Source organism: Suncus etruscus, chromosome 4 (assembly GCF_024139225.1).
Source record: "Suncus etruscus isolate mSunEtr1 chromosome 4, mSunEtr1.pri.cur, whole genome shotgun sequence".
NCBI classification, from domain to species: Eukaryota; Metazoa; Chordata; class Mammalia; order Eulipotyphla; family Soricidae; genus Suncus; species Suncus etruscus.
In genome coordinates, this window is record NC_064851.1 from 85505503 (window position 1) to 85521784 (window position 16282).

The window sequence follows — 16282 nt, forward strand, 5'->3', positions numbered from 1 at the left end:
CTTTGTTTTTTTTTTTACCCATCTGGTAGTGCTAAGGAGTTACTCACGGCTATATGCTCAGAAATCACTTCTGGCAAGCTAGGGGGTAGTGGGGAAGGCTATGAGGTGATGAGGATTGAACCCAGGTCAGCCATTTATACAGCAAATGCCCTATCCATCATACTCTCATTCCAACATCAAGATCACAATTTTCTTTACAAAGTTCATAGTAAAATATTTAAAATAAAAGATTTTATTAATGACACCACGATAGAATCAATATTCTTAAATCATAACTATGTTTTAATAAACAGATAATTTATATATATAAAATATAAACTAAGCCATGTCTCTCTCTAGCTCTTCCACATATTTCTTGCATAATTTTTCTTAAAATTAATTTTCATAAATTTATTTTTAGTAAGTAGAGAGATAGTTGGAGGTAAGGTCCTTGATTTGCATGAGGTTAAACTTAATTCAAACTTTTTGCTCTTCATGACCCTCAGAGTACCTCAGAAAGCTATACCAAATAATAAATTTGGTAAGTAACCACAAGTATCACAAATTATGGACCTAAAATAAAACAAAATAATCTATTTCTATAACTATTACTTTATGAGAATCTGAGTTACTAGAAAGCAAATAATATTTTGTCTGCACTGGTATCAAAACTTTTGGCATAAATATGCTGAAGTCATGCTTTAAAAATAAATTAGAATAAACTGAATTTCACATCATAGAAAGTAATCAATAAATTTTAAGGAAGAAAATGTATTTTCTTTTATTTAGTTGCAGCATCTGGTCATGCTGAGAATTGCAAGGAATAAAATACTTTCTTATGCTTCTTCCTCCAGTATTGTAGTGGGTAGGTTTTGTGTTAACCAAGAAGTTATATTTTTTTTACAGTTACAAAGTTGTGATTGATTAAGCTTCAGTCATACAATGCAACGTTGTATACAACAGTGAACATTTCCCACCACCAATGTCCCCAGTTGCCTCCTGCCCTTTCTCTGTCCTCCTCCTCCTGCCTCTGTGGCAGACATCTTCTCTCTTTACCTCTCTCTGTTTCTCTCACTCTACTTTTTATCACTGTGTTTTACAATAATGTTAATGAAGGGGTGTCTTGTATGTCACTTCCTCTCCTCTCCTAGTTCATATCCAGAATGATCAGTTCCAACTCTCATTGCCATAGACAATTCTATACTCAATTGTACTCACTGCTCTTTGTGGAAAACTTCCTATCCTGGGATGGAGATCCTGACCCTTATTTATATTGTCTATGGATATTATTATCACACTATCTCTTGTTTTTCTTATATCCCACAAATGAGTGAGATTATTCTATGTAGATTCTTTATCTCTGGTTCATTTCACTTAGAATAAGAATCTCCCTATCCATCATATACATAATCAAATTTCATGGCTTCATTTTCCTAGTTACCACACAATATTACATGGTGAAGATAAACCACTGTTACTTTAATCACTCATCTTTTCCCTGGCACAAGGATTGTTTCCAGATTTTAGCTATTGGAAATAATGCTGCAATGAACATAGGAGTGAAGAGGATATTTTTGTATTGTGTCTTAGTATCCCTGGGGTATATACTTAGGATTGGTACTACTGGATCATATGGAAGCTCAGTTTCCAGCATTTTGAGAAATGTTCATATTGTTTTTTAAAAAATGCTGGATCAGTCTACATTCCAACCAGCAATGGATGAGAGTCCCTTTTCTCCACATCCACACCCAAAGAAAAAATGGTTGTTCTTATTTTCTGAGATGTGTGTTAGACTCTGTGGTGTGAGATGGTATCTCATTGTTGTTTTGATTTTCATCTTCCTGAATAGTGATGTGAAACATTTTTACGTGCATCTTTTGGCCATCTGTATTTCTTCTTTAAGGAAATGTATGTTCGTTTCTTGTCCCCATTTATTTGTATGGAATTAGATTTTTCTTGTTATATTCTGTCAATATATTGTATATCTTAGACATTAACCCCTTACCTAATGGATATTATGTAAACATTTTATTTTGAGGGGGGCCTTCATACCCTATTCACTATTTTCTTTGAAGTGCAGAAGCTTCTCAGTTTATTGTAGTCTCATTTGTTTATCTTCATTTCCACATGCTTGGCCAGTGGTGTTTCTTTCTTGAAGATGCATTTAATTCAAAAACATGGACTTTTATACCTATGTTTTTCCTATTTACCTGATGGTTAAGGCCTGATATTAAAGTCTTTAATCATTTTGATTTACTTTTGTGCACAGTGTTAGAATTCTCAGTTCACTCTTTTGCATGTACCTGATCAGTTTTCCCAAGAGAAGAATATGGCCTATGTATAATCACTTCCCACATTGTAAAACAACCCTAGACATCATATTTCCAACCCAAGCCAGACAAGTCTCAAGAAGGGTAGCCACAAAAAATTAATAAACCAAGCAAGTCAGGAGAGAGTCATGAAGTGAGTTGCTTCTTGCCTGTGGTCTCTCTTCATGCCAAGACAGTCTGACCTTCCTTTATTAAAACCAGTCCAATTCAATAAGGTGTGGGAGGGTGGAGTAAGGTACATGTGGACTTTTACATATCAAAGTTATAGGTGAAAAGGAAAGAGAAAATTGGGGAAACATCTTTGTTTAGAATAAATAGCTGGATGTCATCTAACATATTCACTCTTTCTGTTCAAAACAAACAAAAAATATTGAGAAAGGCTACAAAAGTTTTGTTCTATTGTTCTCCATCAAAGTCAGGAAATCCAGATCAGAATTTATAAATGTTGTTGTTTTTTAGCATAGGCACCGTAAAAGGTGGTTGTAAAAGTATCAAAATTGTGCATAACATTCTCAAAACAATTAGCTTATTCCATAACCTTACAAATCACAATTTTTTCATAGACTTCTCTGAACATGAACATTAGAGCCTTTCTACAGATACACTTAATATGAAAATTCTTAAACATTCTTACACTGAACACAATAATTTGAGTGTAGAGTATCCAAGTTCCTTTTCCATAAACTACTCTAAAAATCATAATATTTCTTAATATAAGTTTGCTTTCTTTCTTTTCTTTTTTGTTTGCTTTTTGTTATTTTGGTCCACACATGGCGACTCTCAGGGGTTACTCCTGACTATGCACTCAGAAATCCTCCTGGCTTGAAGAACTATATGGGATGCTGGGAATCAAACCAAGGTCCTTTCTGGGTCAGCCACGTGCAAAGCAAGCACCCTACTGCTACACTACTGCTCAGGCCCCTACTAAGTCATTCTTATAATGAGCACTATGAGTCTATACAGTGTTCAAGTTTCTTTTCCATCAACTTCTGAGGACAACTACGTTAGAATATTTTTGCAGACATTATTTGAGAATAGTTACTAATATACAAAATCAAGCATCACAGCATAGGGAAACATTCACCAACATGTCTAAGAACTATTAAAAATCTAACAACTTATGCATTTTCCCAGAACTATGCAAACTAATATTAACCACTAGATTTAATACAAAATGTTCGGTTTGTAGTGGAGCATAAAACAAAAGAGTAGTTATTAACATCTATATGGATCAACATAGTTGAACCAGCAATATAGAGTCTGCAAATAGGATTAAAAGATTAACTAAGAAGAAAGTTGTAGGAGGTTCTGAAAGTAGCTTTTCCTCAGCTGGGCTTTGGCAGGGCTTGGATTCTTCTTATTTTTCACCTCTGCCTTCTGTGGTAAGCTGTTGAGATCTTCTGGACTGGCCTTTCATACTTGGGAGGAATCTGGGTGGTGAGACCCACTCATCTCCCAGTGGTTGGTTTGGTATCCTTCCAATGTTTTTGTTTGTTTTGGTTTTGGTTTTTGGTTTTTGGGTCACACGCAGCAGGGGTTACTCCTGGCTCTATGCTCAGAAATCGCTCCTGACAGGCTCAGAGAACCATATGGGATCCCGGGTTTTGAACCACCGTCCTTCCACATGCAAAGCAAATGCCCTACCTCCATGCCATCTTTATTCCATCAGTTTCCACAATAAACTATTGCAGATTGGGGAAACTGAGGTCCTCACACAAAGCACTTAAAGAAAGATTCTGGGATGCAGCCCACAATCTGCAGCTCTTGCCTCATCACAGCCTGCTTCTGTCCCACCTGAGGGAACCTCTGCTACAATGGGTGGTGGTGCAGCTGAGCCACCAGACCAAAGCAACATAAAGCCATTCAGAACCAGGACCATGTTCACTGATGTTCCAGTGATGGTACTGCACACTCAGTCCAGATGAAGGAGATCATGGTGATTATCCACCAGAGGGTAAAATTACCGTCGTTGGGGTCTTCTTAGGTCTCTGGGTCCCTGTTCAAGCCCCAGTTGTAAAATCATTCCCCACATTGTGAAAACCAGTACCAATTCCTCCAGGTTGGGGAAGGGTGAGTGAGATCCAGGTGGACTTTTGCATATCAAAGGGCTATATGAAAAGGAAAGAAGAAATTTGGGAATTACCTTTGTTTTGGGTAAATAGTTGAGTGTCATCTAACAGGCCTATAATTTTTTTGTGGTGTCTTTTTCTGCTTTTTGAAGTAGTTTAGTGTGTTTGTTGGATCTGCCTTGTTTTAACAGACTCTTCAGCTCTCATTTTAAGGTTGGTTCAGAAACTGTAAAGTTTCAGAACTGTTGTTTATCTGTGAAGCTGTGCATCCTTACTTCAAATTAGTTTGATAATCTGGCTGGGTATTCTTGGTGAACTGTGTTATGTTTTCTCACTATATCCTACCACTACCTTCAGGACTTGTACATAGTAAGGGTACTTCTTTGTATATGTAATATTTTTCTTTTAGTTCTTGCTGCTTTCAGTATTCTATTCCTATCTGTGGGTTTCAGCATTGTACCTGGGATGTGCACTGGGTGCCTTTCTTTGAATCTCTTTTAGTTGGTACTCTTTGGACAGCCAGGATGTATCTGCATTGTTCTGTATCTCTGTATCTTCTCTACAATGATGGTCTTGACTGTTTATTTTTATGGGGTTTTTCTTTCTGAGTTTCTGAGACACCACTGATTCATATTTTTTTCTCTTGAGTTTACTTCAGAGCTCTACTACAGTCTGTTACACTCTCATTGAGACTCTTTTCCAACCTCTTCTGTTGCATAGAGATGTTATGTAGCTCATCTTCCCGCTAACTGATTTTGTCCTCAGCAGCTGTTATTATACTTGTGCTTTCCAGTTAGTTTTTCATTTTACCTACCATTTGTTCAGTCGTGGTATTTCAGTTTGAAGTTTTCTAATTTCTGCTTTCATGTCCTCTTGAGTCTTGTGGTTTGTTCAGTTTATTCCATGGATTTTTTTTTTGAGTTCTTTGAACATCTTCCAAATTTCCTCTCTTAAATTCTTCTCAAAGAGACTATGTAGGTGGCCTGTATCTGATGGTTCCTCAGAGCTACCATCTTCATTCTCTAAGTTTTGAGATGTTCTGCATTGTTTTCTCATTGTGTCCTTTGCAGTGTGATGTTTTCTTCATGTTATGCTGGTTGACATTGACCACAGTATAAGTATGGGGGCTGATTGGAGGGGATGTGTTTATCTGTTGTTTTATTTTTACTTTTGTTGGGGCATGCTCACCTGTGAGTCATTCAAAGGGATTCTGGCTGCTGCAGAGGAACCTGATTCTTAACCCTGATTTTGTCCTCTTGGGTGGGGGTGTTCACCTGATCATCACTCACAGGTTCTGGATGCCGCTGAATGAGCTGTGGCCAACCTAGTTTTTATCCTTTAGGCTAATAAAACACTGGATTAAAATCTTTTACTTCTAATCCCTTTAAAATTTACCATAGCCATCAAGATTAAATCAAACTGATATAATTTTGTAGACCTTGTCACTCATATACTCTTCTACTTAGGCTACTCCAGCAGACACAACTGATTTTCAACTACCGTTTTATAAAATCTTTCCTTGGTAATGAAAATTTTTTTATAAATAAACATTAACATTATAAATTAACATTTCTTACATTAGTTACAGGTCAGTTTTCTTTAAATGAAGAGTATATTTTAAGTCATATGCCAAATTTATTCTTTTATTAAAGTAATGGGACCATGATCCAGTACTACCTAAAGAGAATTTTGAATTCAAAAATGATTATTTCTTGCTCATTATAAAATCTTCCTTTGCTTTAAGATATTAATAGTTTTTAATGTTAATAATAGGAATCCTACAATTACCTCCTAATGAAGGGAAGATTCAGTGTCTCAAAAGTGAAGTTATAAGGTGAATAGAGAAAAAGAGCTGTAGCTACATGAAAAATTAATAAATTATCTGCTTGTAAAATTATTGCACGTTTTTAATTTTATATATATTGTGTAACATACACAATTTCATCTGTATTTCAGTGTTCAGTAACATTATCTACTCTATTAGGTCATAGGTAATAAGAGGATAATATTTAAACTGCATTTATATTTATACTTTTTGATCTAAAGCACTGTCTCTAATATAAAGCAATTTTTTGCACCAGTTGTTTAAAAAATTAGAAATTCTTTGTTTCTGAGTTTACTTAGCTAAAAATGGTACTTTTTTCTGATTTTTTCTTAGTTGTAAAATGTAAATGCTTTAATATAAATAGCATGATAAAGTATACCTTTGAGGATTATTCTTCCAGTGAAATATAGAGAGCATACAGTTCCAATAGTGAAGAAAAATATGAATAAGTATTATCTTTTAATTATGTAAACTAACCAAGAGGACATACAAATATAATTATGGGACCAGGGAAGAGCCAATTAAGTATACAGAAAAATTTTCCTCTGTAAAAGTTAAATTTGTAACATTTGTGGCACATGAAAAACATGAGACATTTCTTAATACATCCGATTTTTTTCTCCTCTATGACTAGCCCTTGGCTAGAAACACAATACCAAATCATGAAATCATGCATGTAAGAAAGGACAATAAGATTTTTCTCCCTTTACCATGTACTAATTTCATTAATCCTCTCTGAGGCATGTGCATATTTGAGATAACATGCTATGTCAGTCCCAATGCTTCAAAAGCATTTATTTTGGTAATTCAGATCTAATTACATAATTACTAAATTTAATGCTATGTTTAGAAACACAATTAATTAACAATATCTATATGTTTCTAAAGACTTACTTTTATTCTTCTGGAATAAAAGTCACAGATTAAAATCATTGCATTTACATTTCCCAATAAGCCATATGAGATCTTGATTTGAAATGAGAAGAGCTATTTATTTTTTATTTACCATTTTTTTAAGTCTCTCAATGTTTGTGGACACCTGTCAACCAATCCCAATTAAAAGTACTGTCTGTTTAAAAGGCTCTCTTGAATCATTCCTATAATTTCATTAGTGCTTTAGCTATGCTCATAGAACAAACCATGCTGCAGAAAGTCTTGCACATTTGGGCACACCGGACATAGAACTCAAAAATTGTGCACAGTTTCAAAGTTTTGATTGCATGAATTATACATGATGGGTGACCATCTATTTATGTTTAGTGATGTTAGCTAATCAGCACCAGGTGCAGGAGATAAAGTATATTAGGAGATACGAAAGTCATATTAATCCAGGAAATACTTTACTTTTGGTTTGCAAAATTCAATGGATGACATTGCAAATCTTGACTACTGCATTATTCCATCTGAATTTTTTTCTTAGGTAGACTAAAACCTAGGGGGAAAAAACAAGGAAAGTAAAAAAAGGAAAGTAATGTTTAAGGTTCTGCTTTCAAATTGTAGAATACCTCAAGGGAATATTTGTGGAAATGAACAATCTTTGAAGCTTCATCATCTTATTTTGCTAAACGTGAATAATATCTTCATATCAGCTGTCTCTCTGTTTTTTCAATGGTCAACTTTACTAAACTTGGGAACTTTGGTGCCAGATAAATAGTACAAGAGTAAAGGTTCATATTTGAATGCACGCAATTTCAGTTCTATCCCTGGTACTACATGGTTTCTTACTCTTGGAGGTCTCTGTAATGGTTGGCATGACCCAGATATTCCCATGATCAAGATATGAGAAGTACCACATTTGAGGGCCCTTTCATTGAACCAATAGAATTTCCAGGAAGGTGCCCTTGAAATTCATGAAAACATTTTGAAATTCTCCCAAAATTGCTTTCTTTTTAAAACTTTTATCTTTTGTTCTCACCTGGCATTGCTTATGATTTGCTTCTGGCTGTGAGCCTAAGAATCACTTCTAGTGTGCTTCAGAGGGCCATGTGGGATGCTGAGGACTGTAGCCAGGTTGGCCAAGGCACACACCCTTTAATCTTTATTATCTCTTTTAGCCCTGGGTTTTCTTTCTCATTACCACTTTATTGACTCTAAGAATTCTGTTTGTAAAAAAAAAAAAATGTAAGAGTATTTGTGCATAATGAAGGTGATTTGGGGTGGGGGTTGGACCACACCCGGTGACGCTCAGGGATTACTCCTTGTTATGCGCTCAGAAATTGCTCTTGGCTTGGGGGATCCTATGGGACACCAGGATCTAACCGAGATCTAGGGTCAGTTGTATGCAAGGCAAACGCCCTACCACTGCACTATCATTCTATCTCCTCAGGTGATTATTTTTATTGGTAAAAATAATTTGTTATAAATAATTACTCCACTACTAGTGTTTGCATCTGGAATTTTAGATGCAAATGTACAGAGTTGAACAATTAGTTTTGGTAAATAACATATAATTTAAAAAGAAAAGAATCATAATAAAAATCTAAGTTTTTGCTTTCCTATTATATGTTAATCTTAGTAGAAGATTTGTTGCTTTTCTTTTGATTATTAATATTTAACTGTAAATTGATATAAATCCTATTATCTTGTATTTTACAAAGTACATTGAATGACATTGAATAAAGCATTAAACTAACTGAGAATTACTTTTAAAACCAGAGGTTTTATTCTAGTTTCTGGTAATGTAATGAGGCTTGTCAGATTTTAGGGTTACTAACCTATACCTAGTGCTGCTGGATTAAGGACAAGTGGAATCAAAGAAGGCCAGCAGGAGGAAATTATATATTTGTCAGGATTGACAGTTTGCTTTATAGTGAACCCACCGCCTATTTAAAGCTATTCCTATTCAGTTTATAGTGAATTGGTACACAATGAGGTCAGGCACAGCAAATCCATTCTGATATGATTGCATTTTAGCTATAGTCATATTTATCCTGGAAATCTTGCAGGAATGAGCTATTCATTTCATAGGAACATTGATTTTCCTCTGCTTACTCTCCTACTCTAATCTATTTTGTATTCTGTAGAGCTCCTCTTTAAGGTAAGTAGGTCCCCAAAAAGTCTCCCTAAACATTGACAGTATCATATAGAACATAGTAAATTCTTGTCATTAATTGAAAGAGCAGATTAAATTCATTTTAATACATGCTATTTTAGAAAGTATCTAATAAGGTAGCTTTTGTATGACTGTCATTGGTCCATGACAACAGTATTTTATTCCTGTCGTTACAAATGTGCCTTTCTAATATAAAAAGATATGCATTTTTTTTAAATCTGTTGTAATTTGGTTTAGAGAGGCACATCCATAGTTTTTTAGAACCTGCTTCAGGATTTGCATTTAGGATTACTCCTGGCATTCTTTGCCACACCATATGTGGAGCAGGTGACCAAACCCTGTTGTGGCACATGCAAGCCAATTGTATGTCCTATCTAACTGTACTATCTAGTTGGTCAAATAAATGTGTTATTCTCTGGGAATTAAAATAATTATAGCTCTTTTCAAAATTTCCCAAAAATGTTTCTGTGTAATACAAGTACCAAACTTTCTAAATACCAATATCTAGCTACTTCTTTTCTGTGTGTGCTTTTTATTGTTTGCTTTATGGACCACACCCTGCAGTGTTCCATACTTACTCCTGGCTCTGCACTTAGGCATCACTACAGGTGGGTTTAGAGGAGCATATGGGATGAAGTCCAGATGCGCCTCATTCAAGTATCCCTCTCCCTGTACTCTAGTTCTAGTCCAGTCAGGCTACTTCTTTATAGAGGAATAAAAACAAATAAGAAGATAATTGTTAGCTCAGTGGGAAGATTGATGTTAGAAAATTCAAATTTTTCTTATTTTCTTTTGATCTCTTTCATTGCATTCTAGTATATTGTTGCATAGCTTATGTGATTCTTGATCTTTAAGTAATTTCCATTGAATATGTAAGTCTTGAAACTTGCTATAACTGTAGTGAGAGACTGAAGAACTAGAGAACCACTTAGGATTGCATTTTAGCAACTTGTCAGGTAAGCAGTATTATGTCTTGATCCAGCACATCACATTATCTAATAGATTGCTGTCCCTATAATGCATTTTCTTATTGGATGCCAGCTTATGTTTTCTTAGCAATTTGTGATTAGCAACAACTTCTGCTAGCTTTTTATGCCCTCATGGTATTAACAGAACACATGAGCTTGCGTGTGAAGGTAAAGTTACTGTTATGCACAATCCTAGATAGATCTGAGTCTCTGTTCATTCTCCTTGTTCAACATCCCTTTTTTCCACATGCTGGTAAACCCTGGTAGGGCTGAGTGGTGGGGTAGACTATAGGGAGGGAAAGGTATCACAAGAGCAACTGAAACCCAAACAGGGACCCATCATCTGGAAATCCTGGCTTAACACATTTGACTACTGTTTGGATAAGATTCTATGATAAAGACAACTAAAAAGGGACCAAGATGGGGAGAAGCCTCAATATGCTAAGGAGTGGTGTCACTAATATGAGGATATGGCCAGATATAAGAAACCAACCCTCTCCCAAATGAGCTCAAGCTCATAATAAATATTTTAGTTACATGCTTAAAGCTAGAAGTTATTGGTTTGCCATAAAGATTGACTTTTGATATGCAATGTCATCCTTGTTTCCCACAAGAATAATTATTAAGGGAGGTGTGTGTCAAAGTAGACCAAGCAGCAAAAATAGATGCTACACAAAGGACAAGAAGTTCCACAGAGTCTAACTTCTGGGCTGCTATTTACAGCGACATGGAGAAAACTGAAGGGGAAAATCTTAACATGAGCAAATGATCAGGCTTTTCCCAGCATTCCCTATGACCTGCCACCAATGGTCCTTTGAGAATTGAGGGTATAGGATTAGGGCATGAGAATAAAACAGAGGATATTAGAGAGAAGAAAAGTCCAAACAAGAATCTCCCCTCCCAAAAAAATTGCAATTGATTTAACATTGACTTCTAATTCTCTGAGAGTAGCTCTCTAAGAAGGTCTCTCACTATATCTATATGCTAAAAATAGGTTAATTCTCTTCCTCTACTGTCTTAGATTTAAAACAACTTGGCCATAGTTTAGCTTTCCAACTTTATTCAATAGAGTATTTTCTCAACCAAGTTCCATGTAAAATAGTCTGGGACATAATCTGTGTTTGGGAAACACGATTATATTGAGTCTTTCCAGGTATTCATTATTTTAACAAAAAAAATGTAACTAGAAAGAAAGCTTTTCTTTCCCCTGACCAATATTTATTTTGGCTAAATGCTATGATGAATTGTGACAAACATGAGGAAAAGAGCCAGAACTAAACTCTAGCCACTGTTGAAATGCTGAAAGAACCAGAACTAAACTCTAGCCACTGTTGAAATGCTGAAAGAAGGTAGAGAACTATGCAAATGCCCAATAACAAATTCAGGGGCCAAAACGGTATTTGACCAAGTAAAATGTGTGCTCATTCAGTAAACAAAAATGCTGCTTTTGAACTTGCTGTCTTTTTTAATGATTAACTCTGATCAAGCAATTGGAGCATATAGGGCTACCTGTTATATTGTTATGATTAAGCTCCTTGATTACTTTCTGTATATTGGAGCCAACCTGAACCTATTATGTACCCCATGTCAAAGTAACTTGGGAGACCTTCTATACCACAAAAGATTAATTCTTCTGATATTATTTAATATATCAGATATTTAGCACTATAATGGACATTATTTGCTGGAAGATAATAGACTCTCCTAAGAAACCAGTAACATCAGACAGAGAGCACACCCTTTGTCTCCAGCTAGGGTGCAGCACTTAGTTTGTCAAAAAGAATCTATTATTCTAATTTACAAAACTTCTTTATTAATTTTAGTGGGTACTCCAGCACCAAAAACCTAAAGGTCCAGAGCCAATAATACATTCACAGTTTAAAATAAGCATGGCACAAAAACTTACCTTTGATCCAAAGCCTATGTACTGCCCCCTTTACTCTATATGCGAGCAATATCACAGTCATTGATAAGACTGTTCCCTGGATAATGTGCTGCACCACAGCTTTGGATAAGGAATTTACAATAGTATTGATGAAACCTCATCCCTGAACATTACATCTGTCCAATTGCACAATAAAAAAATGTCCATTGGTAATCTTAATACAATTTTTCATATGATTCAACTTTGGCTAAAAAGAACCCATTGAGGTCTTGGACATTTGATTTTTGGTTTAGTCGCCTTTTCTAGCATGATAGTGTCAGCTATTGCCCTGTGGCAGCCATATACTTGATAGCAGGATGCAGAAACAGTCAATGTGATGAAAAAAATGTCACCAAAGAATCATTTGAAAAAGTAGAAGATACAGAGAAAGAGGTCCATGGTGAAATAACTGCTATACAGAAAAATATAATATATTTTATATAAGCTATGTCTAGTCACAGAAAAAGATCTTTTTCTTTTGTTTATTGTAAGTTCATTTTCTTAATAATTTATTAAAGTTAAATGGATGAATTTATACAATCAGGTTATCAAAGTGACTAAAGTCATAAAAATAACTATATCCTGACTAGAAGAATCATTTTAGCTTTAATAATATATATATCGCATGCTCGCTTTGGCAGCACATATACTAAAATTGAAATGATACAGAGAAGATTGGCATGGCCCCTGTGCAAGGATGACACTCAAATTCCTGAAGCATTCCAGAAACAATATATATATATATATATATATATATACATATCACAAAATGTAAAGGAGTTAAATACAGTTCTTACAACTTAATTTTCTAGCTTTACATAATCCAGTAAAAACACTTTTAGCAAAAATACTGTAAACACGATTCAAAGAAATGGGAACATTTATCAAGAAGAGAAATATTTGTGAATATTTATGCATCAAATATTGGAGCAAGTAAATATATAAAGCAAATATTAACAAGTATGTAGGGGGGAAGAACAGCAGCACAGTTATAGGAAGGAACTTTAATACCCTACCTGCAACAAGAAATAGATCATCTTGACAGAAAATCAGTAAGGAAATATTGGATTTAAAACATAAATTATATCAACTAGACCTAATAGACAGCTATAGACCATTCCAAACAACAAAAGCAGAGGAGTATTCTCATCTTAATATATATACATGTATATGATGAAATCAAAGCACACATCCCAATAAAATTATATGAATAAAAAGTAAATTAGAAAAAATAGAAAATAAATAAACATGTACATTAAATTCTACAAATTGATCTCTCAGAAATTGAAGTCCTAGGTCAAATGACTGCAATGATAAAAATCTACAAATATTTAATGTTATGCTAGCAGTAAACAATTGCAAACTTTGCAAAATTGTCTACCCCAAAACCAAAAAATTAATTTGATAAAGTGACCAGAATTATCCTGAGAGTAAATCTTGAAAAGAATTTAAAAATCCAAAACGTATTAAAGGATTATATTAGTAATCCAATGGGTTTTATTTCAGGCATGTAAGAATACTTCAAATGGAAATCAATAAATAACTATATTGTTAGTGAATGATAAAAAACACAGAATCATGTTATTAATTTAAAAAGAGTATATTTTATTATGTTTGCCATCTTTAATCATGATAAAAGCTTTCAAAACTTGAATACAGAAGAAATGTACTTCAGCATAATGAAGGTCACATATGACAAGGCACTGTCATGAAGAGTTGAAAGCTTTTCCTCTAAAAGTAAGAATTGGGACAGAAAATTCCCACTCGAACTTTTATTCAACTTATCATTGAATATCTTAGGCATGTGAGGCATATTAAATAAAAATTAAAACACTAAAATTACATAAGATTATCTAATTATCTAATATTGTTACTTTATATGGAACAACCTTAATAGTCTATCAAATATTATTGAACTATTCAATTATTTAGCATAGTTAGAGATAGAACAAGATTTAGCATTGTTAGCGGATACAAAATGTAAAAATGTGACATTGATACACAGTAAAGAATCACTGTCAGAAACTCAATTGAAAAGAAATTCCATCTACTATAATATCAAAGTAGCACTAACAAGTAAATTTATTCACAATTTAGTAAGAAAAATTACATTGGAAAATATAAAAAACATTAAGAAGGTTAACTCCATCTCATCTTACTGCACACAAAGATTATAATTTTATTTTCTTTTTTCATATTAAAATATACTTTTGGCATGTTTTGTTTTGCTTCTGTGGTGCCACAAATCAAACTCAGTATCTCAGTGACATATACCTTCTAACATTGAATCAAATATCCATCGCAAATTGTACTTTTTAAAAATAAAATTATATTCATAACTACTTTACCATATATCTCTGAGGTTTCTGATATACTAGTCTTCTCTACAAATGCACATTTTTGCAATTAAACACATCCCTCAACCAAGGCGCATTGATTTCTAAACTAGTATTTATAAATTTTACCCCAAATTCTACAATTTTTTTTAAAATTTCGTTTTAGAGTTGTGAATTTATGGTTTTAATATAATTACACTGATATATACCCATATTGTATTTTTATATGCTCATATTATATCATTTGAAGGTGATCTAATAATTCATTAAAGTACTTATTCACCTCCCCTCTCCATTTTGTCTTTGACAGCAACTACCTCTTTTAGTTTTGTCTTTAGTAAAGCTAGTGCCCTCCCACAGTACTATATGTTCGGCCCAAACTGCTGTAACCTTTTAAGAGTCAAGTTAGTTTTATTAGATGCTGTAAAACAGCTATATAAGTTTGCATTGTCACTGGACTATAAAGAAATGCCAGTTTCTCACCAAGTTCACATGTGTTTAGTGTTGCACTCTTCTAGCTTTAGATTATTCTATGTATGTAGTGGTGCTACATTGCTTTCACTTCTAATTTTTCAAACTATACAGTGTGAAACATTTTTATTTAATTTTACATATTTATAATAAATCATATATGAAGGTCGTTTTATATTTTAAAATTATTCTATAATTTATTGTTTTATTTTAAATGTTATTTAAAAATATGAAGTAACAGTTTTTATCAGATGTGTCTTTTGACAGTATTTTCACGCAGTCCTGCATATTTTATTCACAATTTCTTGACATACTGTCTATGAAAAAATTAAAGTTAAAAGTTAAAATTTCTTTTTTGTTGTTGTTTTTCTTTTGTTGTTGTTGGTGTTTTGTATTTTGGGCCACACCTGGTGACGCTCCAGGGTTGCTCCTGGCTATGCACTCAGAAATCGTTCCTGGCTTGGGGGATGGAACCCTGTCCTGTCCTAGGTTAGCACGCGTAAGGCAAACACCTTACTGATTGCGCCACAGCTCCGGCCTCTAAATTTTAAATTTCTTAATATTGTCTGTATTGGCAATTGTTTCTTCTATGCTTTGTACCTTTTTTGTTTCTAAAAATTAATACTCATATGCTAGATTTCCTATATTATTATCTAGAAACTTATAGTTTCTTTTTTTTTTTTTTGTGAGGTCCATCCTTTGACCAATATCACTCTCTTACATATTTTAGTTGTAGGTCTTGAAGTTAGATAGCAATAGTCTTTCTTTTTGTTTGTTTGTTTTTGGGCAATACCCATTGATGCTCAGGGGTTACTCCTGGCTATGCGCTCAGAAATCTCTCCTGGCTTGGGAGGACCATATGGGACGTTGGGGGATCCAACCACAGATCTTCCTAGGCTTGTTAGGTCTTACCTCTAGTACCACCACACCAGCCCCAGCAATAGTACTTTTTGTTCTTTCTCTTTTATATTGATTTCACTTATTTTGATCTTTTGTTTCACTACATAAGCTGTAGATTTATTGTCATGTCTACAAAGAAGTTTTCAGGAATTTTATTTGAATTCCATTGATTTTCATTTTTACAAATAGAAAAAGAACTAAGTTTGACAGTAAAATATAATGATGTATTTTTATATATCAAGTAATTAGAGAATAGAGACTGGACTTTTGTTCTTCTAAAATAAGTGATATTATTCATGATTTTCAAATGTATCATGTAACTCTGATCATACTCTTTCCATTTGTAAGTTTAGCCTTGGGAAATAAAATTTAAAAATAATTTTAGAAACAGAGTGATATAAAATAATTTCAAATTCTTCTGTTTTTAG

At 33.9% G+C, this 16282-nt stretch overlaps 1 non-coding gene across 1 annotated transcript; it reads left to right on the top strand.

Moving 5' to 3' along the window:
• The first annotated feature begins 12772 nt into the window (after window positions 1-12772).
• On the top strand, window positions 12773-12879 carry LOC126007478 (U6 spliceosomal RNA). Its single transcript, XR_007495047.1, has one exon. It is a non-coding gene; the product is annotated as a U6 spliceosomal RNA (small nuclear RNA).
• Window positions 12880-16282: the final 3403 nt, after the last annotated feature.